General features: G+C 36.5%; 1 pseudogene; it reads left to right on the forward strand.

Annotated features, from left to right (window-relative positions):
- Nucleotides 1-622: 622 nt before the first annotated feature.
- Nucleotides 623-24,717, forward strand: part of LOC118842459 — a 43,063-nt pseudogene continuing 18,968 nt past the window's right edge.

Here is a 24,717-nt window from a genome sequence, read left to right on the forward strand (position 1 = left end):
TGACCACCAAACATGTAAACACACTTAATCCTGCCATCTATCTACCTGAGTTGGAAAGTAAGGATGAGACTTTAGACCATAATTGCATAATTTATCTGGATGTCTTGCTTTCCCCCAGGAAGACCTAGAGGAAAGTCCCTTAGAAGGAATGGACTTTGACTGGTATACTGATTGTTATTGACTCAGAAATAAGGAAGGAGACTTAGTTGTCGGTTATGGTATCACCACCACTACAGAAGTGGTTGAAATTTCATCACTACTTGATTCCCATTGAGCACAGCAAGCTGAGCTTGAGGCAGTAGCTAGGCCTTGTAAATTAGGAAAAGGGAAAAGGATTAATATATACACTGATAGCAGGTAGGTATTTGGGCAGCACATGACTTTGGGATGCTATGGAAACATCAGGGCTTTCTCAACTCCTCAGGACAGTCCATTAAAAAAATCAGAAACAGGTTTCCCATCTATTTGACTGTTTACTGCTTCCCCAAACCATAGCAGTAATTAAAATTCCAGGGCACAGTGAGAAAACAGCATTCATGCTCATGGAAATGACTTGACTAACTAAGCAGCTAAAACCACAGCTTTAACTCTTCAGATTCCTGAGGTACAAATCTCTATAAGCATGGCCTTATTAGTATACCTATCTTACCCTAAAGGCCCGCCTAAGCCTGCTACCCTAAAAAAAGAAGAGATAGCCACTGCCCAGAAAAGAATGCTCATCAAAAAGCAAGAAAAGCTTCAAAAGGAGGAAGGTAAATTTGATAAGACATAGAACTCTGGGTCAGCCCAAATGGACTTATAGTGCTCCCTAAGAACTTATCCCTCCCTAGGACAGATTATCTTCATTCATTTAGCCATTTGGGGACCCAAAAAGCTAGTGGAGCTAGCTAGGAAATATTGGTGGAGAAATTTTCACAGGGCTCCTGTCACCACCTATGAGATGTGTCACACCCACCCCAAGCACAATGCATCCAAGCCTCTGAAACTTGCTCATGGGCAGCTTCCTCTACCAGATGCACCCTTTGAAATCTTGCAGACAAACTTTATTCAGTTGCCACCTTCTTTTTGATACAAATATGCCTTGATTATGGTCTGTATGTTTTTCTGGTAGATGGAAGTGTTCCCCTGTCATACTGCCACAGCCTCTGGGGTAATAAAAATCATCTTATTAAAAAAATCATTCCATTATGGGGAGTTCCCAAAGAGATACATCATGATAGAGGTACCCATTTCACCAGGAGCTTCATTAGCTAAACTACTTTTATCCTGGCCAATTGCTCAGAACATCCATTGTGCCGATCAAACCCTGGCATCAGGAATGGTTGAAAGAGTTAATGGGATACTAAAACCTCTCTTGCAAAATTCTCTGAGGAGCTAGGTGTTCCTGTGGGACAGAATGTTCTCTACAAGAGACTCCTGACCTGTGGGCTTGCAGTCCAGTCATGAATTGCCCCAGAGACCTGGGTTTCTCTGCTTATGTTCCTCACCCCTTTGTGTATGCCCACCTCCCTTACCTCCACAGATCCTGTGTGTATTGGGAGCATGGTCCATTATTATGAATAGGCTAGTACTTGATGTTTTTATTAGCCTTGCTTCTGCTTTCTATTGAGTCAAAGCTGAATTGAAAGAAAGGCCTTTGCCTTCTTATCAAATAAATATTCCATAATCAAGACTTAATGGTATCAGTGAGGACCTTGTATAAATGGGAAGCACATCAATGGGGGATTAGGAACTAGGATGGTGAGTAATAGGAAAATATCCATACCACACATACACACACCAGGTTATCCCTAGGATCCTAAGAATGCTCTAGCCTCTGGAGTCTGTGCTCTTGTCCCCAATCTTCTTAAATTTCAAGATGAGATTCTTTTCTAAATTGGTTGCCATATCTCTCTGCTCAGCAAAATGATCTTAGCCAGAAGAACATTTAAGTAGCTCTTTGAGGATTCCAAAGCACTTCACATGTTACACCATTTGATCTTCTCAAAAATCCTGTTTAGTATGTTCTATTATGAAGCCCCATTTTACAGATCTGGAAACTGAATCTGAAAGAAGACAAATGCGTTGTCCAGTGACAAACAATTATAGTTTCTTCAGTTAGGTGATCTGATATATAACTCAATGGGCCCACAGTCAAGAAGACTTAAGTTTAAATCTGGCCTCAGAAACTCAGTTTTGCTTTAAACCTGGACTTAGGTACTTAGGCACTTAGACTCTTTCTGCCTTAGTTTCCTCAACTATAAAATGGAAAAAATAAAGAGTACCTAATTCAGGGGTTGTTGTAAGGATCAAAAGAGACATTATTTGCATAAAATGCTTTCCAAAACTCAAAGGTCTCTATAAAATTATCTCTTGGACAGAGTGGGTGAGGATTCTGGGAAGATGGTGAAGTAGGTTGGAAAATTCCAAACTCTCCATTTCCCCTACAAACAAGATAGAATAACACCTCAGGATGAACATAGAATTGTAAAAATAAATAAGGTTAGGGACAGAACAGTGGTCCTCCTGAGACAACTGGAGACCTGAAGAAAATCCCAGGACAAAGTTTGGTCCCTGTGGAGAGTAAATATGTCCACATTAGTCCAACTTAAAGAATAAATGGCAATCCCTGGGATTAGTTGGGTTGGGAGGCTACCTGCATTGTAGCCACTGGAACTTTTCCCCCCTAGTACAATGAGGGTAGTTGGGCATCTAAGTCAGGGAAGATCAAGGGAACCTCTTCTGACAAGCAACACCAGATCCAGCTGTCCTGCAGAGACACAGCCAGGGGCAAGTAGGAACAAGACTCCATCAGTGCAGAAGCAGGGGGTTGGAGACCCTGCTGTCTATGGGTGCTTACAAGAGGCTGGAGGTCTTGGTTTCAATTCCAGGCCAGAGGGGAGAACTGAAAGAGGATATGAGGCCAGAGGCACCATCCCCCATATGCCAGGATTAGAGATGATTGCAAAAACTAAGCTGCTGCAAATAGAAAAGAACAGGCAAAGAAGAAAGAATGCAAACATATAGAGCTACTACAGGAACAGAGAAGACTAGGGTTTGTCTTCAGAGGAATACACTGAAGCAAAGAAACCCTCTTCTACTCCAGAGAGTAACATCACATGAAAACCTGCCCAAAAAGAATTCATAAAAGAATTTTAAAGAGATTTTAAAAATAAACAAGAAAGATCGAGAAAAATCTTTACAAATAAGAACAATAAAAAAACCCAAGATTATGAAAAGGAAGAAAACCAATTAGAAATTGGTTTTACTAATCCAGAATATTAAGAAAGAAAATGACTCCTTAAAATCAGAATTGGGCAAGGGGAAGCCAGCAAAGTTATAAGATCAAAAACTAACAAAACAAAATATAAAGAATGGAAAAAATGGAAGAGAATGTGAAACATCTCATAAGAAAAGCAACTGATCTAGAGAACATACCAAGAAGAGAAAACATAAGAATAATTGAACTACTTAAAAGCTATGGTCAAAAAGATAATCTTGATACAATAATAGAAGAAATAATTAAAGAAACTTGTCCTGAAGCATTAGAAAAAGAAAGGAAAGTAGAAATGGAAAAAAAATCCACTAGTCACTGCATAAAAGAGATCCTATGAGGAAAATCCACCGGAATATAATAGTCAATTTTGAAAACCCCAGTTCAAGGAGAAAAGATTACAAGCAACAAGAAAAAACAATTCAAATATGGCAAGCCATAATTAGAATCACACAAGACCTAGCAGCAGTGACACTAAAAGTCTGCTGGTCTTAAAAGACTATATATAGAAGAGCAAAAGAATTGGAGTTCCAGCCAAAAACATCATATCCAGCAAAGTTGACCACAATCCTGAATGAAAAAAAAATGGGCATTTAATTAATTTGTCAGACTTTCACGATTTTGTTTTAAAAAACCCTCAACTTAATAGATTTGAGAAGAGAAATATAAGGTACATACCAAAGACTTATTTATTACAAGAGACTCAATGAGGACAAACTATTTACCTTTTGTTTATGTAAATGTATGTCAAAGATTGTTATTATTGATTGGGTAGTTCACAAGAAAGATTGGGGTAGGCCTGAACATGATATGACTTTAAAAACAAAACTATTTAGGAATCGCTAAAAAGAGTAATTTTACAAATGAGGCATGAGAGGAAGAATCAACATATTGGAATTAGATAGGGGAGGAGGGCTAGTAGTACTGTAAACCTACTTTTATCAAGAATGGGTTCAAGTGGGAACATATATATCTAGAAGAGTATGAAAGTCTTCTAAATTTAAAAAAGAAATAAAACACTAAGGGGATAGGGAGGAGGAGAGGATAAAGCAGAGATCTTTAGAGGGGAGGGTGAAGGAATAAGTTACGGGGAGTATGGAAGGGTGTTTAAAGTAATGGGAATGGGAAGATAAGGGCAAGATCCAGGGGAGGTGTAGTGGGTTAAGTAATAGGAGGACAAGGTAGTGGGTAGAAGTAAAGTATAAGAGTCAGGAGGGATATGAAATAAGAGATACGCACAAAGATAAAGCAAAGATCAGGAGTAGAATTTATCAGGCCAAGTATATGTATGTCTATGTATGTACGTATGTATGTATGCATATATTTTCTATTTAAGTTACAGTATTTATGTTCTTTTTCTTATTGTATATTTAAGTTTTAGTATTTAAATCTAAAATTAAAAAAAAGAAATTTTAAAAAGTAAATTGCCTTTTATATTTAATGTCTGAGGCAGGATTCAAACCCAAGTTTTTGTTTCTGGTTATTTTTTTTTCTGAAACAAAGACAACGTCTACACTGTACCATGTCTTCCTCATCCAGCTTGCCTTAGAATGAAACTTCAGAACTTTCAGAACAGAGCCCAGGGTAATATTGCAAAGCAATTTAAGTATGTCTTTCAAACCTCTATGGTGCCTAGATGTTTCCCACTCCCTATTCTTGTTTCTAGAATACTACCCTCCAATCCCAAAAGCCTTTTTTCCCATTCGTAACTCATGATACTTTATCTCTGCTTTTTCTCTGACTTTCCTTCATTCTTGGAATTCTCACCTACACCTCCTGGAGGCTTCATTCAAGATTTGACTCAAACCCTACCTTTATCCTGCCTCTTCTGCTACTGCCTTGCTCTCTGAGATGACCTCATATTCACACTGTATCTATCTTGTATTGTCACAAATGGAATTCCAAGGGACAAATTTTAAGGTATGATTTATCAATTTATTAGTAAGGGGGGCAATCACCAATGAATTGAAGTCATTGACTTCTCTGAAAGATCAAAGACCCCTAGAGAGATTCACAGGCCCCTTTAAATCCAGGTCTGTCTACCTAGTATATCATCATTGGGACCTCCCCTGACAAGCAAAAGGCAACCTCGACTGGTTGACATTTAATGAGGAGGTGAGATAACAGTTCTTAACTCCTCCCTATATTTCACCAGTGGTGAAAAGGGAGAGAGTGAGCTGAGGAAAGTAGTCTGATCATAAGACTCAGTATCCTTTAGCAATTAGAGCAAGGAATACCACCTCCATCAGGATCTCCCTGGCTTAGTTTTTCATTTGTAGACCAGGTCACCTCCAACTTTGATTAGAAAGCACAGGCATAAGAGTTAATACCTTGGTAGTTTGCATCAGCTCAGGCTGGCTTCTGTGCTCATGGTTAAACAGAAAGGTGCAGCCCAGGCCTTGGAAGGGGTGGGAATGTGGTCACATTCTTTAGATAGAATGAAAGAGCTCTCATTAAGCTAGGTACAAGAGATGGTGGCTTTTGGACAGAGAAGGGAATATTGCAAATCAATATTAACAATAAAATGAAATAGCATTAAAATTAGTTTTTCTCAGTATATAAATTGTCATTATTTGTATATTTTCTCTCCCATATGGACTATGTTTTCTCTTTATAACTCCCATACCTAGCATAGGGCCTTGCACAGAGAAAACTCTTAATCAATATTTGTTGATTGAGTTTACTAAGACAATCTCCCTTGAACAAATTGACATTGTACACTCTGTGATGATACTAGCAACTCTGAGAAGGTTGCTTTTTGCTGTGCCCCTAGCTTTGATTAGAGGGATTTCCATTCCATTGCCAACTTCCTCTCTCAATGAGGCTGTGTACGTCCATCCTAAAGGCAATAGGAATCAACACCAATTCTTTCTTTTTGTATGATTTATTCGTAAGACTGGTCAACATGGTTGTCTAGAGATATTTATTAGTGAGAATTCTCTGACAGACTAATACAAGCCATAGCCTATCTCACGACAGTACCCTTAGCACCTTTTTATACTCTCATACTAATAACACCTTTTGAAGAAACAATCTTTTTCACACTCAAAATTCATTCAGATACTAAACCATAGCGACTTTCTTCTCTTTTTCTTCCTTCCTTTCTATAGTTACTTTCCATTATTGTCATTATTATTATTATTATTATTATTATTCTCTTTGTGTACATTTTAGTCAAGCCAAAAGTCATTTATTAAGCACTTATGATGTGCCTAGTACTCTGGCTGGGATAGTTTAAAAAGCCAGGGAAAAGTGTCCTCAAGGAGCTGACATTCTACTGAGGAAGACAAGCATATTCATAGAAGGTAAGTTTGAAATTATCTCAGAGGAAAAGCCTGAACAAAATGTTTAGAGGTGAGGGGATAGAGGGCAGGGACTGGAAAAGGTGGTTTACAGAAGGTAGGATTTGAGTTCTGGCTTGAATAAAGCCAAGGAAGCTGGGAGTTGGAGGTGAGGAGAAAAAGTATTCCAGACATAAGGAACAGCAAGTGAAAAGTCAGAATCAGGAGTTGGAATGTTGTGTGAGACTAATATAATAAAGTACGTGAAGAGAAGGAAAGTATAAGAAACCTGGAAAGACAGGAAAGGACCAGGTTGCAAAAATATTTAAAAGGCAAATAGAGGATTTTATATTTGATATAAAATTCTGGAGGTACTAGGGAGACATAGGAGTTTACTGAGTCTGGGAATGACATGGTCACACTGTTTTAGACCTCTGTTTTAGGAAGATCACTTTGAGAACTGAGCGGAGGATTCACTGGAGTGGGGGAGTAACCCACCAGTAGGTAGTTTCCATAGTATAGATGTGAGGTGATACAGAAGAATACCTAGGGATTCATGGCTCTTCGATTGGTAAAACACTCAGACTTTAAATTTGCCTAGATAATAATCTGATTTTTCACTATGTTAGTATCACCTAAACCTAAATCATGCCTCTCCCACCAATTATTACAGAATTCATTCTGTAATTCACTTCATATTGAAAAGGCAGCAGGTATGTTTATGCATAAGTCTTGAGTGTGCCTTCATAAGTTAATACCCAGATATTTTATGCATTATGTAGTTAATTTGAATGAATTTATCTCATTTATTATAGGTTTTTATTAGTCTTACATAAAAATGTTTAGATTTTAGGTCGATTTATTTTATACCCTGACATTTCACTGTAGTCATTTATAAACTTAATTTCTTCCTTCATTAGTATCTTAAATTTTCCAAGGTAACAACCATGTAACCTGCAAAAATAGATAACTTTGTATGTTTTTGCTAGGGTTTATATATCTTAATCATCTTTCTTAATTTATTGCTGTAGCAAGCACTCCTAGTGACATGTCACGTGTTAATGAAGAGAGAAAAAACATCCTCATTTTATTGCTATACTTAGAGGAAAATCTCTGTTTTACTATTACACATGATTCCAGCTTTTGTTTGTAGATATAAACTTATCTTAGGCTGGAGAAAATGTATCACAGTCACATTTTGTTGGCTCCACTGCTTCAAATTTGATTTGAGGCATTATTTTAAAGTTGTTTGCAGGGGATTGTTCAGAAAGTTCTACAGAGTTACATCTAAGATGGCCTAAGATAATTTAGGAGATCAGTAGCTAAAGTCTGTGACATTAGGGTATAAGCCTGTCTGAAGCCCACACTCACAGTGGCAGTAACAGTGGCTGCTACACAGCCCATATATGATAAGGGGGTAGGACAACTGGTCAGGAAGAGGTTACAGGACATACTTTGCTTACATCGGGTACACCTGGCACTGCCTAATGACTCTATTGCCCAAATTCAGTTCTGGGTCACAGATCCAGGATAGAGATGAATGCTGGAGGTTGTTCACAAGGGAGCAGGGGCCTGGCCATAGTTCCAAGAGAACACTAGCTCTTCTAGCTACAGGGAACCAGCAGCCCTTCCTGGGTAAAGATCAGAGTATAGACAAAGAGAAAAATTACTGTGATTCTCCCAAGATTACAAAATCTTGGAAGCACTAAAAACTTGCAGGTGCCCAGAAATATTCTGGAAACATCAACACGAAAAAGTCTGAAGCTTGATACAGAGTCCCCACTCCTTGAATCAAGACAAAATTTAACATAAAGTTCAGAGTAACATAAAGTCAAGAAATAGTTTGTGGGAATGAGCAAAAAAATAAAAAAGATTTAACCATAAAAAGATGATATAGTAGCAGGAAAGACCAAGGCATAAAATTAGAAGATGACAATCATGTGAAAAAAAAGCTACAAGTAAGACCTCAAAGAAAAATGCCAATTGGAGTTAAGGCAAATAAAAATTTCTGGAAGACTTCAAGAAAAAGATGAGAGGTAGAGAAAAAGTAGAAAAAGAAATGAGAGTGATTCAAGATAATTATGAAAAAATGTTAGCAACTTGATAAAAGAAATACAAAAATATTAAGAAAATAACACCTTGAAAACTGAAGTGGCCCAATGGGATAAGAGACACAAAAATTTCACTGAAGAAACAGACTTCTTAAAAACAGAATTGATAATATACTATGATGAGGTAGGATTTATTCCAGGAATGCGAGGCTGGTTCAATATTAGGAAAACTATCAGCATAATTGATCATATCAACAACAAAACTAGCAGAAACCATATGATTATTTCAACAGATGCAGAAAAAGCTTTTGACAAAACACAACACTCATTCTTATTAAAAACACTGCAGAGCCTAGGAATAAATGGAGTATTACTTAAAATTATAAGTAGCATCTAGAGATAAGAAGCATTTCCAACAAGATCGGGGGTGAAACAAGGATGTCCACCCTCACTCTTGTTATTCATTTTGGTACTAGAAATGTTAGCTTTAGCAATAAGAGAAGAAAAAAGAAATTGAAGTAATTAGAACAAGCAAAGAAGAAACTAAGTTATCACTCTTTGCAGATGATATGATGATTTACTTAGAGAATCCTAGAGAATCAAGTAAAATAATAAATAACTTTAGCAAAGTTGCTGGATATAAAATAAACACACATAAATCCTCAGCATTCCTATATATTACTAACAAAGCTCGACAGCAAGAGATAGAAAGAGAAATTCCATTTAAAGTAGACATAAAATATTTGGGAGTCTACTTGCCAAAAACAAACCCAGGAACTATATGAACGCAATTACAAAACACTTTTCACACAAATAAAGTCAGTTCTAAATAATTGGAAAAATAATTGCTCAAGATTAGACTGAGCTAATATAATAAAAATGAGAATTTTACCTAAATTAATTTACTTATTTAGTGCCATACCAATCAAACTTTCAAAAAATTATTTTATAGAACTAGAAAAAATAATAACAAAATTCATCTGGAAAAAAAAGTCCAGAATACTTATGAAAAGAAATGTTAGGGAAAGTTGCCTAGCCATGCCAGATCTTAAACTGTATTATAAAGCAGCAATCATTAAAACTACTTGGTACTGCCTAAGAAGTAGAGTGGTGGATCAGTGAATAGGTTAGGAACAAAAGACTCAATAGTCAATGACTAAAGTAATCTAGTATTTGATAAACTCAAAGACTCCAGCTTCTGCGGTAAGAACTCACTATTGACAAAAAAACTGCTGGGAAAATTGGAAAATAGCATGGCAGAAACTGGGCATAGACCAATATCTTTCACTGTATACCAAAATAAAGTCAAAGTGCGTTCATGATTTTGATATAAAGGCTGATACTATAAGCAATTTGGGAGTGCAAGGAATAGTTTACCTGTCAGATTTATGGAGAATGGAAGAATTTATAACCAAACAAGAGATAAAGAACATTACAAAATTCAAAATGGATAATTTTGATAACATTAAATCGAAAAGGTTCTGTAGGAACAAAGCCAATGCAACCAAGATTAGGAGGGAAGCAGAAAACTGAGAAAGAATATTTACAACCAGTACCTCTGATAAAGGCCTCATTTCTAAAATATATAGAGAAATGAGTCAAATTTATAAGACTATAAGTCATTCCCCAGTCGATAAATGGTCAAAGAATGTGAACAGGCAGTTTTCAGAGGAAGAAATTAAAGATATCTATAGTCATATGAAAAAAAATGCTCTAAATCACTACTGATTAGAGAAATGCAAATCAAAACAACTGTTAGGTACCACATCACACCTGTCAGTAACATGCATGACAAAACAGGAAAATTATAAATGCTGGAGAAGATGTGGGAAAACTGAAACACTAATGCATTGTTGGTGGAGTCATGAACTGATCCAGTCATTCTGGCCATCAATTTGGAACTATGCCCAAAGGGCTATAAAAATGTGCATACCCTGTATGTATATATGTATGTATGTATGTATGTGTATATATATATATATACACATATATATGTATATATACATACGTATATATACATATATATGTATATATAAAAAGCGAGAGAGAGAGAGAGAGAGCGGGCGGACACAGGGTGAATTGAAGATGAAGGGAAGATATCTAAAAGAAATAAAATCAAATTAAGGGATGAGAAAGGAATATATTGAGAGAGGGAGATAAGGAGAGATAGAATGGGGTGGATCATCTCACATAAAGGTGGCAAGAGGAAGCAGTTCTGGGGGAGGAGGGGAGAGGGCAGGTGAGGGGGGAATTAGTGAATCTTGCTCTCATCAAATTTGGCCTGAGGAGTGAATATCATACATAATCAATTGGGTATCTTACCCCACAGGAAAGAAGAGGGAAGAAGATAAAAAAGGGGGGATGATGGAGGGGAGGGCATATGGGGGTGGAGGTAATCAAAAACAAATGCTTTGGAAAGGGGACAGGATCAAGGGAGAAAATTCAATAAAGGGGGATGGGTTGGGAAGGAGCAAAATATAGTTAGTCTTTCACAACACGAGTATTGTGGAAGGGTTATACATAATGATACACATGTGGCCTATGTTGAATTGCTTGACTTCTTAGGGAGGGTGGGTGGGAAGGGAAGAGGGGAGAGAATTTGGAACTCAAAGTTTTAAAAACAGATGTTCAAAAACAAAAACAAAAAAAAAAACATTTTTGCATGCAACTAGAAAATAAGATACACAGGCAATGGAGTGTAGAAATTTATCTTGCTCTACAAGAAAGGAAGGGAAAAGGGGATGGGAGGGGAGTGGGGTGACAGAAGGGAGAGCTGACTGGAGAACAGGGCAACCAAAATATATGCCATCTTGGAGTGGGGGGAGGGTAGAAATGGGAAGAAAATTTGTAATTCAAACTCTTGTGAAAATCAATGCTGAAAACTAAATATGTTAAATAAATAAATTTAAAATTAAAAAAAATGTGCATACCCTTTGAACCAGCACTACCACTTCTAGGGTTGTACCCCAAACAGATCAAAGAAATGGAAAAGGACCCACATGTACAAAAATATTTATATCAGCTCTTTTTGTGGTGCCAAAGAATTAGAAATCAAAGGGATGCCCATCAACTGGGGAATGGCTGAACAAATTGTGGTGTACAAATGCAATGGAATACCATTGTGCTTGAAGAAATCATGAGCAAGAGGACTTCAGAAGAACCTGGAAAGAAATATATGAACTGATGCTGAGTGAGGGGAGCAGAAGCAGGAGAACATTGTACACAGTTACATTCACATTGTGCAATGACTAACTTTGATCAACCTGGCTCTTCTCATGCTATCCACATGCAGAGAAAGATTTATGGAATCTGAATGCAGATTGAAGCAAACTGTTTGCTCTCTCTTCTTTGTTTGTTTCTTCATTGTCGTGGTTCATTCCATCGGTTATAATTTTTCCTTGCAACATGACTGATATGAAAATATTTTAATGTGAATGTATATGTAGAGCCTATATTGGATTATATGCTGTCTTGGGGAAGGGAGTAGGGCAGAAGAAAAGGAGAGGGAGAAAATTTGGAACTCAAAAGCTTGTGGAACTGAATGTTGTAAACTAAAATAAATAAACTAATTAAAATTTTTAAAAAATTTAAAGGAAGAAAAAAAAACAGAATTGGTGAGGGGATGGAGCCAAGGTAGAGCCAAAAGCAGGGACTTGCCCAAGCTATCCCTCAAACCCCTCCAAATATCTGTAAAAATGACTCTAAACAAATTCTAGAGAAGCAGGACCCATAAAATGAAAGAGTGAAACAAATTTCCAGCCCAAGACAACCTGGAACATTGACAGGAAATGCCCGCTGCAACAGGGCTGAGAGAAGAACTCAGTTCAGCTTTGGCCATGCTGGTACAGATAAGCCTGAGCAAACCTAGAGCAGTGCTCAGGGGACTGAATCTCTGGCATCTGTGGTGGTATTCATACTTCTCAACCCACAAATGCCAAAGATAACTTGGTCCTTAGCAAAGGTCTGTCTGACCTGAGTGGGAGATGAGTGTTGTCTAACCCCACCTGATCCTGGGGCAGCAGCAGAAGCTGCTTCTGGAGCTCTTAGCCCACTGATGCTGAATCAAGTGGTTTAATCAGAGAGGGATTCCAGAGATCTCTTTCATAGCACTGAGGCAGAATTCTCTTGCTTTGCCCTGCTTGAATCTGGGTCACAGTCCTAAGTGAAGGTCCTGGGCTGACAGGGAGAGCTGGTATGGTGGAGCTTGTGGCTTCAGTGGAGAGGGAATCTCCCTCAAGGCAGAAAACAGTTCTGGTGGTCACTAACAGACCAGAGCACAGTCCAAGAAAGGAGTAAACACCTCTCTTTTGATCATACCACCTGGGAAGAACTGAAAATTTACAGGGCCCTAGAAGTATCTCTGAAAACAGCTGCACAAAACCCCTGAAGCTTGGGACAGTACACCCTATACACTGGAAGTAGAGTCCTACTTTAACAAAGAGTTAAAAAGTAATTGGCTGGGAAAATGAGCAAAAAGTGTAAAAAAATACTCACTCTACAGAATCTTACTTTGGTTACAAAGAAAACCAAAATATACAACCAGAAGAAGCCAACAAAGTCAAGCTTTTACATCAAAAACCTCTAAGAAAAATACAAATTGAACATAGGCCATGGAAGAGCTCAAAAAAGATTTTCAAAATCAAATATGAGAAGTGGAGGAAAAATTGGGAAGAGAAATGAGAGTGATGGAAGAAAATCATGAAAAATGAGTCAACAGCTACCTAAAGGAGATCCCAAAAAATACTGAAGAAAATAACACCTTAAAAAATAGACTAATCCAAATGGCAAAAGGGGTCCCAAAAGCCAATGAAGAGAATAATTCTTTAAAAAACAGATTTGGCCAAATGGAAAAAGAGGTCCAAAAGCTCACTGAAAAAACAATTCCTCAAAAACATCAGTTGCTCATGGTTAGACCAAGCTAATATCATAAAAATGACAATTTTGCCTAAATTAATTTACTTATTTAGTGCCATACCAATCAAACTACCAAAGCTTATTTTACAGAGCTGGATAAAATAATAACAAAATTCGTCTGGATGAACAAAAGGTCTAGAATATCAAGGGAATTAATGAAAAGAAATGCTAGGGAATGTGGCCTAGCCATACAAGATATTAAACTACTATAAACTAGTAGTCATCAAAACTACTCGGTACTGGCTAAGAAGCAGAGTGGTGGATCAGTGGAATAGGTTAGATATGCAAGATGCAATAGACAACCACTATAGCAATCTACTCTTTGATAAACCCAAAGACTCCAGTTTCTGGGATAAGAACTCACTATTGACAAAAAAAAAAAACTGCTGGGAAAATTGGAAAATAGTAGGACAGAAACTGGGCAAAGACCAATATCTTAAACTGTATACCAAAATAAAGTCAAAATGGGTTCATGATTTAGGAATAAAGGCTGATACTATAAGCAATTTGGGAGAGCAAGGATTCATTTACCTATCAGAGTTATGGGAAAGGAAAGAATTCATGACCCAACAAGAGATAGAGAGCATTACAAAAGGCAAAATGGATAGTTTTAATTATGTTAAATTGAAAAGTTTTTGTATAAACAAAGCCAATGAAACAAAGATTAGGAGGGAAGCAGAAAATTGGGAGAAAATCTTTACAAGTAGTGTCTCTGATAAAGGCCTCATCTCTAAAATATACAGGGAACTGAGTCAAATGTATAAGAATACAAGTCATTCCCCAATTGATAAATGGTCAAAGTATATGAACAGACAGTTTTCAGAGGAAGAAATTAAAGATATCTATAGGCATATGAAAAATGCTCTAAATCCCTATGGATTAGAGAAATTCAAATCAAAACAACTCTTAGGTACCACATCTCTCTTGTCAGATTGGCTAACATGATAAAACAGAAAAATGACAAATGTTAAAGAGGATGTGGGAAAATTGGAACAGTTATATTGTTGGTGGAGTTGTGAACTGATTCACCCATTCCAGAGAGCAATTTGAAACTATGCTCAAAGGGCTAATACCTTTTGACCCAGCAATACCACTTCTAGGGCTATATCCCAAAGAGGTCACATAAGTGGGAAAGGGACCCCTATGTACAAAAATAGTTATAGCAGCTCTTTTTGTGGTAGCAAAGACTTGGAACTCAAGGGGATGTGGTATATGAATGTAATGGAATACTATTGTGCTATCAGAAATGGGGAAGATATAGACTTCATAATAACCTGGAAAGACCTACATGATATGATGCTGAGTGAGCAGAGCCAAACCAGGAGAACATTGTACACAACCACAGATATATTGCTTCTGTAATGACAAACTTTGATAGACTACACTCTTCTTGGCAATACAAGATTCAAAGACAACTCCAAAGGACTCATGTTGGAAAGAGCTATCTACGTCCAGAGAAAGAACTATGGAGTCTGAATTCAGATTGAGACAAACTATTTGCTCTCTCTTTTTTTACTCTTTTTTGTTGCTTTGCTTCTTTTTTCTCATGATTCATTCCATTGGTCATAATTCTTCCTTCCAATTTGACTATTGTGTAAATAAGTTTAATGCGAAGGTATATGTAGATCATATATTGGATTCCATGCTGTCTTAGGAGGGTGCAGGGAAGGAAGCGATGAGAAGAAAATTTGGAACTCAAAAACATGTGGAACTGAGTGTTGTAAACTACAAATAAAAAACCTTAATTAAAAAAGCCTTAAGAAAAGTAAAAAAAATTAGAATGGAAGCTAATGGCTCTACGAGAAATTAAGAAATTTCAAAACAGAACCATAAGAATGAAAAAATAGAAGACAATATTAACTATCTCATTGGAAAAATAACTGACCTGGAAAATAGATCCAGGAGACATCATTTAAAATTTATTGGACTACCTGAAAGTCATGATCAAAAAAAGATCCTAGACATCATCTTTCAAGGAATTATCAAGGTGGGCAGATTGGGGGAGGTTGTAGTCAGAAGCAAACACTTTTGAGGAGGTACAGGGTCAAAGGAGAGAAGAGAATAAATGAGAATAGGATAGGATGGAGAGATGCATGGTTAGTCTTTTACAACATGACTATTATGGAAGTGTTTTGCATAACTACACATGTATAAGCTATATTGAATTGCTTGACTTCTCAATGAGGATAGGTGAGGAGGGAAGAAGGGAAAGAATTTGGAACTCAAAGTTTTAAAAATGAATGTTAAAATTGTCTTTACATTCAACTGGGAAATATATATATATGTATATATATATATATATATATGTAGTGAGATATAGAAATCTATCTTGCCCTATAGGACAATAGAAGGGAATGGGATAAAAGAAGGGGGGTGATAGAAGGATGAGCAGACTAGGGAAAGGGTAATCAGAATTCAAGCCATTTTGGGGTGGGGGGTGGGGGGTGGGGAGAAAATGTGGAACTCAAAATCTTGTGGAAGTGAATGTTGAAAACTAAAAATATATTAATTAATAAAAATTTTTAAAAAATAGAATAGGCCAAATGGAAAAATAGGAACAAAATCTCACTAAAAAAGTACATTAAAAATTAACATTGTGCAAGTGGAAACTAATGACTCTATGACACATCAAGAAACAATAAAACAAACTCAAAAGGATGAAAAAAATAGACAAAAATGTGGACTATCTCATCAAAAATGGAACTTTCTTGGAAAATAGATCAAGAAGAGATAATTTAAGAATTTTTAGACTACTGGAAAGACATGATCAAAGAAAGCACCTAGATGTCATATTTCAAGAAGGTGAAATAATCCATCAATAACCTTTGGAAAGCGATCCCAAAATGAAATGAAAACTCACAGGAATATTATAGCCAAATTCCAGAGCTGTTAAGTCAAAGAGAAAATACTTCAAGCATCCAGAAAGAAAAAGTCAAATATTGTGGACCTATAGAAGTATAACACCAGATTTAGTGGCTTCTACATTAAAGGAGCAGAGACCTTGGAATATAATATTCTGGAAGGCAAAAGAGCCAGGATCACAATCAAGAATAACATACCAAGCAAAACTGAGTATAATCCTTCAGGGGAGAACTAGATATCTAATGAATTGGAGAACTTTCAAGCATTCCTGATCAGAACGTCAGAGTTGAGTAGAAAATTTAATATAAAACACAATACTCAAGAGAAACATAAAAAGGTGAAAAATAAATAAATAAATAATCCTAAGTGTTTCAATAAAGTTAAACTGTTTGCACATAGGAAGATGGTACAAGTAATGACTAAGAAGTTTATCATTATTAGGTCAGTTAAAAGTTTACATGGAGTATATAGATGTCAATCAATAGTGTTGGGATGATCTCCCCCCAAAAATTAACAGGTGAGAAAGAGGTATGTACTCAGAGAAGAGGAAGAGATAGAATGGGAAAATTTTACTGACTTTAAGAAGTATGTAAGGAAAAGCTTTTATAATTGAGAGGAAAATGGGGGGCAGGATAATGCTGGTACCTCACTTTAATCAGAATTGGTTCAAAGTGGGAAGAAAAAATCACACACACACACACACTCTCAGTTAAGTAAAGAACTATAAGTTCTCCAATAGAGAAATAGGAGAAGAAAAAGATATAAGAAATGGGTAAGGGAGGAGGGGTGGTGACAAAAAAGAGGACAGAATAAAGGGAGGCAGTGGTTAAAAGCACAATAAACTTTTGAGGAGGGACAGGATAAAAAGAGAGAGTGAAGAACAAACAGAAATAATGGGATAGAGGAAATTATACAGTAATTATAATTGTGAATATGAATGGGATGGGTTCACTGATAAAATGGAAGCAAATAACAGAATGGATAAGAAACCAGAATCCAACAATATATTGTTTGCAAGAGACATCTAAAACAGAAAGACACATGCAGAGTTTAAACAAAAGGGCTTTAGCCGAATCCATATATGTCAGCTGAAGTTAAAAAAAAAAGAGGTAGTAATCATAATCTCAGACAAAGCAAAAGTAAAAATGTACCTGATTAAAAGGAATAATCTGGATTAAAAGGTATATTTTTGCTGAAAGTTAACATAGACAATGAAGTAATGTTTAAAAAAAAACAATTACAGCAATTACTCTGATAAAGGCCTCATTTCTCAAATATATACTGGGAATAGGGCAAGTCACTGAACCCTGTTTGCCTCAGTTTCCTCATTTGTAAAATGAGTTGGAGAAGGAATGGCAAACCACTTCAGTATCTTTGACAAGAAAACTCCACAAGAGGTCACAAAGAGCCAGACATGACTAATTAAAAAACCACCAACACAAATAGAACTGAGTCAAATTTATTTTAAAAAAGGAGCATTCACCAATTGATAAAGGATCAAATGATATAAGCAGGCAGTTTTCAGAGGAATAAATCAAAGCTATGTATAGTCATCTGAAAAAAATACTCTAAATCACTATTGATTAGAAAGAGGCAAATTAAAACATCTCTGAGGTCCCACCACATTCCTATCAGGAATGACAAATGCTGAATGAAATGAGGGAAAAGTCAATATATTAATAAACTGGTGGACTAGTAAACTGATGTAACCATTCTGGAAAAACTATTTGGAATTAGGCCAAAATGGCTATAAAACTGTGCATGGCCTATGATTCAGCACTGCCACTGCTAGGTCTGTATCCCAAAGAGATCAAAGAAAAAGGAGGATAAAAGAGCTATAAACCATTCTTTTTGTGGTTGCAAAGAATTGGAAATTGAGGGAATGCTCATCAACTTGGGAATGGTTGAGCAAATTGTGATATATGATTGTGATGCATTACTATTGTGCTGCAGGAAATGATGAGGGGAGGGGCAAGATCTATAGGAACTGATGAAAACCGAAGTGAGAATAACCAAGAGGCAATTTTACACAGTAATGTTGTAATGATAATCAACTATGGAAAATTTTGATACTCTGATCATTACAATGATCTAAGACAAAAATCTAAAGGACCCATGATGAAAAAATGCTATACACCACTAAAGAGAGAACTGATAAACTCTGCATGTAAACTAAAATACAAATTTCCTAATTAATTTTCTTGCTTTTTTTAAAAAATATGGCTAATATGTAAATATGTTTTGCTTAATTTCACTTGTGTAATTGATGTAGCTTGCATTCTCAATGAGTAGGGGAGGACTTGGAATGGAGAAAAAGAATTTGAACTTAAATTTTAAAAAGAAAAGAATGTAAACAATAAACAAATAATAAAGTGTAAAAAGGAAATTTTTGAGGTCCCTTTGCCAAATTCTTATGGAAAACTTTTGCATTGAAATTAATGAATTAAATTGGTTAACAATTCTCTTTCTCTGCTTTTTCCTACCTGGTTTCAATACGAAGCTCTATCTCCTTTCTGCTCTGACAACTTATTTTGTATACAGGTGACCCTGGGTTTGGAAGGCTTTGTGAGCAAGATACAAATTCTGGAAGATCATTAAAAAAAGCATTGAGGATTTGGCTACATCCCAGTGATGGATTGTGTCCCTGCCCCTTTGGATTAACCAACTTTAAGATGAAGAAGCTCACTGCTATAGGACAAGCTAATGGGAGGTATATTTTTTGTCAGAGCAGTTCTTTTTTTAATTTTATTCAGAACTTAAGAAATAAAATAAGCATTTCCAAAACATAGTAAACCATTTGCCAAGATAAGATCAAAATGGATACATGACCTTAACATGGAGATATTACAAGAAAATTTGAAGAACATGGAATACATTACCCTTCAGGTAATTTTAGCTGAATATTACCTATTCAAGTAATATTATCTTCCGGAGAGATGAGCAATGTATGAGTAAACAAGCCCTAGAGAGCAGTGTGAGGTGTAAAATAGATAATTTTGATTACATTAAATTTAGGAAAATATTCCATGAATTTGATCCCCTCTTTTACCTTCTTGAGCTTCCATTCCCAAATGCCTCCCAACACAAGGCTTTTTCTTGTTGTTGATATGTTCTTTAGATTTCTTTATTCTTTACACAACACCTGGATCTCTTATTACTGCAAATACATTTCATGACTTCAGTAAATTTGCACAATGATATGGAACAGATACCACCATGAGCAAACATTTAAAAGTGTCAGATGCATTGTAAAACCCTGTGAAAAGAAGAGAAAGATTATTTCAGAATCATTGTTTATCATCACATAGATGAAGAGTTGTTATGTTGTATGCTGAATCATAATTCAGCACATTGTTCCTTACATATAACATTCATTAATTTGTTTTTTTTTAATTTAACATTCTAGTGAATGACACAGTGTGGTGCAATTGAGAGAATCCAGGAGATGGAAGTACAAGAACAAGAATGCAATCCCAGCATGCCCACTTTTTAGCTGTGTGACTTTGTGAAAAATCATCTAACCTCTTTGAGCCTTAGTTGAATTTTCTATAAAATGATAATCATCCTACTTAAATTAGAATATCTCACAAGATTGCTATGAGAATCAAAACTGGACCAGGATTGGACCTGTTTTTTTTTCATTGGTATAGCACAAATATTGTGTCCCTCTCCTACTCAATAAACTTCTCTGACTTCCTATTACCTCTCACATCAAACACGAATTCTTCTCTTTGAATTTTAAGTCCCCCCACAACCTTTCAAGCCTAAGTACAAACTTCATGCTTTCATTCCCTCAATAGTCTAGCCAAACTTGCTTTCTCCTTGTTTCTGACAACATAGAACCTCATTTATTATCTATGTCTTTGCACTAGATATCAGCCTTGTCTGAAATAGATTCCTTCTTCACTTTGACTTCTTAAAAATCCTAATTTTCCTTCAAGAATCAGCTCATGTTTTACCATCTACAAGCAACCCATCCTTATCCCTCAAGATTTTAGTTCTCTTCCCAATCCCCATTTCCATGGATGTATTTCATATTTTATATATGTCCATATTGCCATGTCCAATAGAATGCAAGCTCCTTGAGACTAAGAACAATTTCATGATGTCCTTTGTATTTCCAATCCCTGGCAAGAAGTAGGCATTTAATAAATGTTTCATGATGGATTAATGTTTAAGGCACTGTATAGTTGGTAGTAGGAACATATGAATGTCTTATTCCTTGTAGTCAGGGATATTGCAAACTAGTGAGGGAGATAAGTCATGGAGACAAATGCTAGAACACAAAATATGATATGATTTGTGGTTTAAAATAAGAACAGTGTTCTAAGAATTTGTAATAAGAAGATAAATCACTTTTGACTTGGCCAGCAAAGATCAGGGAAGGAAGGCTTCTTGGAAAAGTTGGAATCTGAGTTGATCCCTGAGGGATGAATAAGATTTCTGTAAGTGAACATTAGGAGAGAGCAATCCAGGCTTAGGAGTCAAAATGAGCAAAGGCATAAAGGAGACAAAGTACAGTATGTGATCAGGTATTTTATGGGGTAATGTAAAGGGATATAGGAGGCAGTAGTCTATATTGTGGTACAGTGGAAATAATATTGGTCTAGTCAGTAGACCTGGGGACCAATCCCACATCTGATGTTTAAGAAGGTTTCTACCAGCTCTATGACAGGGTCCCTCTTAATATACCTCCTATTATACCTCGCCCCCGTAAGAGCTACCTCTATTTTGGAGAAAAGAGTGACTGACCCATTAACCAAACCAGTTTTAATAGGACTACAAGAATAGTGAGAAAGGATGGAAGGAACACTGAACTTTGGGCTAGAAAATCTGAAGTTGAACTTGGGTTCTGCTATTTATTATCTGAGTGACCTTGAACAAGAAAATAGCAGTGGTATGGTGGTAAGGAATGTGAGATCCATCATCCCAGTAGCTAGGTTCTTATCCTGGCTGCATCTAAAGCTTATGAATTTATAAAAAGACACCTCTCTCACTTTACAGCTTTGCCTAGGGTCAAGCCTATGTAATGGCAAGCAAAGTGGGACTTTTTGTTTTCTTTTGTTTTGGAATGCTTCTCAGCACTAAGGCAATCCAGTGCATTTGATTGAGTCTTGCCTTTGTTTGTAGGAAGGCCCTTACCCTTTTGCTAATTAGGTCATGAGAGGTATGAAACCTTTGGGCCCTGAAAAAGGGTATATATAATCTGAGGATGGCCATTAAGCTAGAACTCTCAGAACTGCAGGAGAGGTTTTGCTTTGGGGCTCACTCAATGGAAGAGTGTTGGTGTGGAGACTCTGGGTAGCCATTAAGGAGCCCCCAGCTTTGAAAACCCAGATGGTGCTGATTCTTTCTCTGGTAACTATGTATGTATAGCTTTGGTCAGAGATGTAGAAGTCTGTCTGTTGATTTGTGTTATTTGCTCTTTTTATATATTCTCTGTTTGTAATTTCTGTTTGTATTTGCTCTGAAGTTCAGAGTGCTGACTTTTTCCCCCTGAACTAAGTGAATGACATATGTATGTTTAATTAAAGTGAGATTGTAAACCCCTTAAAGTTGATTTCTTTAGAAAAGAAAATCAAAGAACCTGTGCTAGAAGTCCTCCTGTGTGCTGGTATTATTGGTCTTACACAGCCACAGTAGCAGGGAGTAGCATTGTTACAGCCTACTGAACACAACTATAACACATACATATGCCACATTGTGGGTAACAGTATACTAGCATCATAATCTCTACTTTACAAATAATAAAGCTGAGGGTCAGAGTGTTTAAGTAATTGACCAAGTGGAATATTCCATAAATGCTAGAGGAGGGCCAAGTACCCAGGTGTCTGGACTTAAGGTTCAGTTCTTTCCTTTGCAAAAGTAGGTCTTCCTACATATTCCTCCTAGATTCTCCCCATCACCTCTAACTCTACTTAGATTTCTAGCTCCTCTGAATCACAGCTTGCATTTCTCTAGTTCTTTGCTTTATACAATTCTTCTTATCATCTCCACAATAGCATTTGGAATTGAGCAGTATATAAGACACTGAAGCCTAGCACAGGTTCATTGACTTAAACTGAGGTCATCTAACTAGTTGCTGTGACCTATTCATTTAGAGAGGTAGTTAGTGTTAGAACTGGTATTCAAACTCTGGTCCTCTGATTACAAAGCCAAATGCTTCAATCATCTTGTCCCAGCTGGGTCTGGATAGGTACAGTGGCAAATATTTCTTTCCCTTCATCCTCAGCACAGGTATAATATACTTGAAAGGATTTTCAGAAAATCTTCTTATTCACCTGGGATCAGTTCCCAATCCTTACACTTACTGCCTATGTAGAAGATCACAAAAATACACCATAAACAACAGATAGAGAGTTTTCATGGTCAGTGGTTGGTTGAAATTTGGGAATTACATGAGACATGAGGGAAGGATAGCTTAGCAAAAGAAAGGACAAAACAGGACAAATAAAACTACACCACACCATACAACACCATACTCAACTTACCCTAATTCAGTCAATATCAGTGTTTCAATACCTGAAGCAGAATGAGGGGACCTTATCAGGAGCTGTAGCTCTATAATTATTAAGTTAGGAAATTGCCAATTAAAATTTATTATGCAAACATTGCAATAGACAAATAACCCATGTTATTTAATCTGAAGAGACTCTAAGTTACATGAACACATCCTCCTCTATCTCTGGCCATAAATTGATTGGTTTAGGGAGGATCAAGGAGAATGTTTTGGCTAAAGCAACTTTTATCACAGGCAACTCAACTCTTTCTTGCACGGATGACTCTGGGCCATAATTTCTCTTCCTGAAAGAGCTAAAGAATTTCTCAGGAAGGGTTCTTCAGGGGAGAGGCTGTTTTCATTTTGTCTTGGAATCCTCAGAACTAAGCAAAATGCCTAGAACATAGTAAGAGTTTATAAATATGTATTGGTTTATTGATTAAATGACCTAATCAAGTGAGGCAAAAAGCAGGAAGATGTTTATTAATGGTGTTCACCCCTGTCATGGAGAAGACCTAGTGCAGAATCTAAGTCCAAGAGGACATTCCATCAAGATAGTGAAGTCTTCCAGCTACTCTTATTGTTGGATAACCTTATGTTCATTGTATTAAGCTCCAGGATGTTCCAGATTCCCTCGGGTGAGCTCCTTAGTCACAAAAAAAGAGCCGAACTAACCATTCTCATAGAAATGAATGAAGGAATAAAAGGAGCATTAATTAAGCACTTGCTATGTGGAAAACAGTGTGCCAATTAAAGAAAATACAGAAGGAAGAGTAATTCTCTCAAAACTATTAAGGAAATCACATTTTTATGAGGGAGACCATAAAGAAAAAAACAAGTGAGTAAAGAAGGTATGATATTCAGTCTATGATATGCAGACAGATGAGGGATGTATAGAGCTCATTCATCAGTATATGCATAAATATACACATATATTTATATGTATATGTAAAATTATACACAAATTATAAAGTATCATATATTTACACATATAATTTTATTTATATATGTATATATGAATATATATAGAGAGAGAATAAAGTATGAATGTGTGAGTAGTGGGTTCCTTGTCACTGTAGATCTTTAAGAAAAGGGCAACATAACCACTTGTCAGATTCATTGAGTGGGAAATTCTTTTTCAGGTGTAATGGGACTAGACCAATGTTGAGGTTCCTTTAAAGTCTGAAATTCTATGATCCAGCGATCTTGACAAGTTCCTTCATTACACTACTGGGTCAGGTAGCAGATTCAAGGAAGGGAGCAAGGGGAGAGATAACAGGTGGAGCACATGCTTCATCTCTAAGAAAGATTGAGGTAGATTGGCTCTTGGAATGACTTTGTCTGTGGATATTCTGGAAGCTTTGTTCCCTTTTGAAGAACTTTCTGGAAACAGGGCAACCAGCATATGCCATCTCATTTCATACCCTACATTCAGAAATGTTTGGTGTCTGCTATGTGATCTTGTTCACTAACTTGAGAATATTCTAGTGAAGCCAGGGTACAGGGATGAAAGCAATGGGGAAGAGCAAAAAGTTATGACTATTTTTATAGTCATAGATGAAAAGGAAAATCCTACATATGTCCTGTCTGCTCATGTTAGCTGATTTATTCATTCACCTAAGCAGGTCTGGTAGGAATATTAATAACACACCTATATAGAAGGCTTTATGTTAGCAAAGCACTTTGCCTCCTTTGGTCTTCACAACCCTTACCTGCACAGTAGGTACAACAAATTTAGCTTCTTTTTACAAATGAGGAGACTTACTTTCTGAGAGCTGAAGTAATTGGATGAGCCAGTCAATGTCTGAGTTGGATATACATCCAGGTCTACTCTCTCCAAGTCCAATTCATTTTTCC

This window comes from Trichosurus vulpecula, chromosome 3 (assembly GCF_011100635.1).
Source record: "Trichosurus vulpecula isolate mTriVul1 chromosome 3, mTriVul1.pri, whole genome shotgun sequence".
Classification (NCBI taxonomy): domain Eukaryota; kingdom Metazoa; phylum Chordata; class Mammalia; order Diprotodontia; family Phalangeridae; genus Trichosurus; species Trichosurus vulpecula.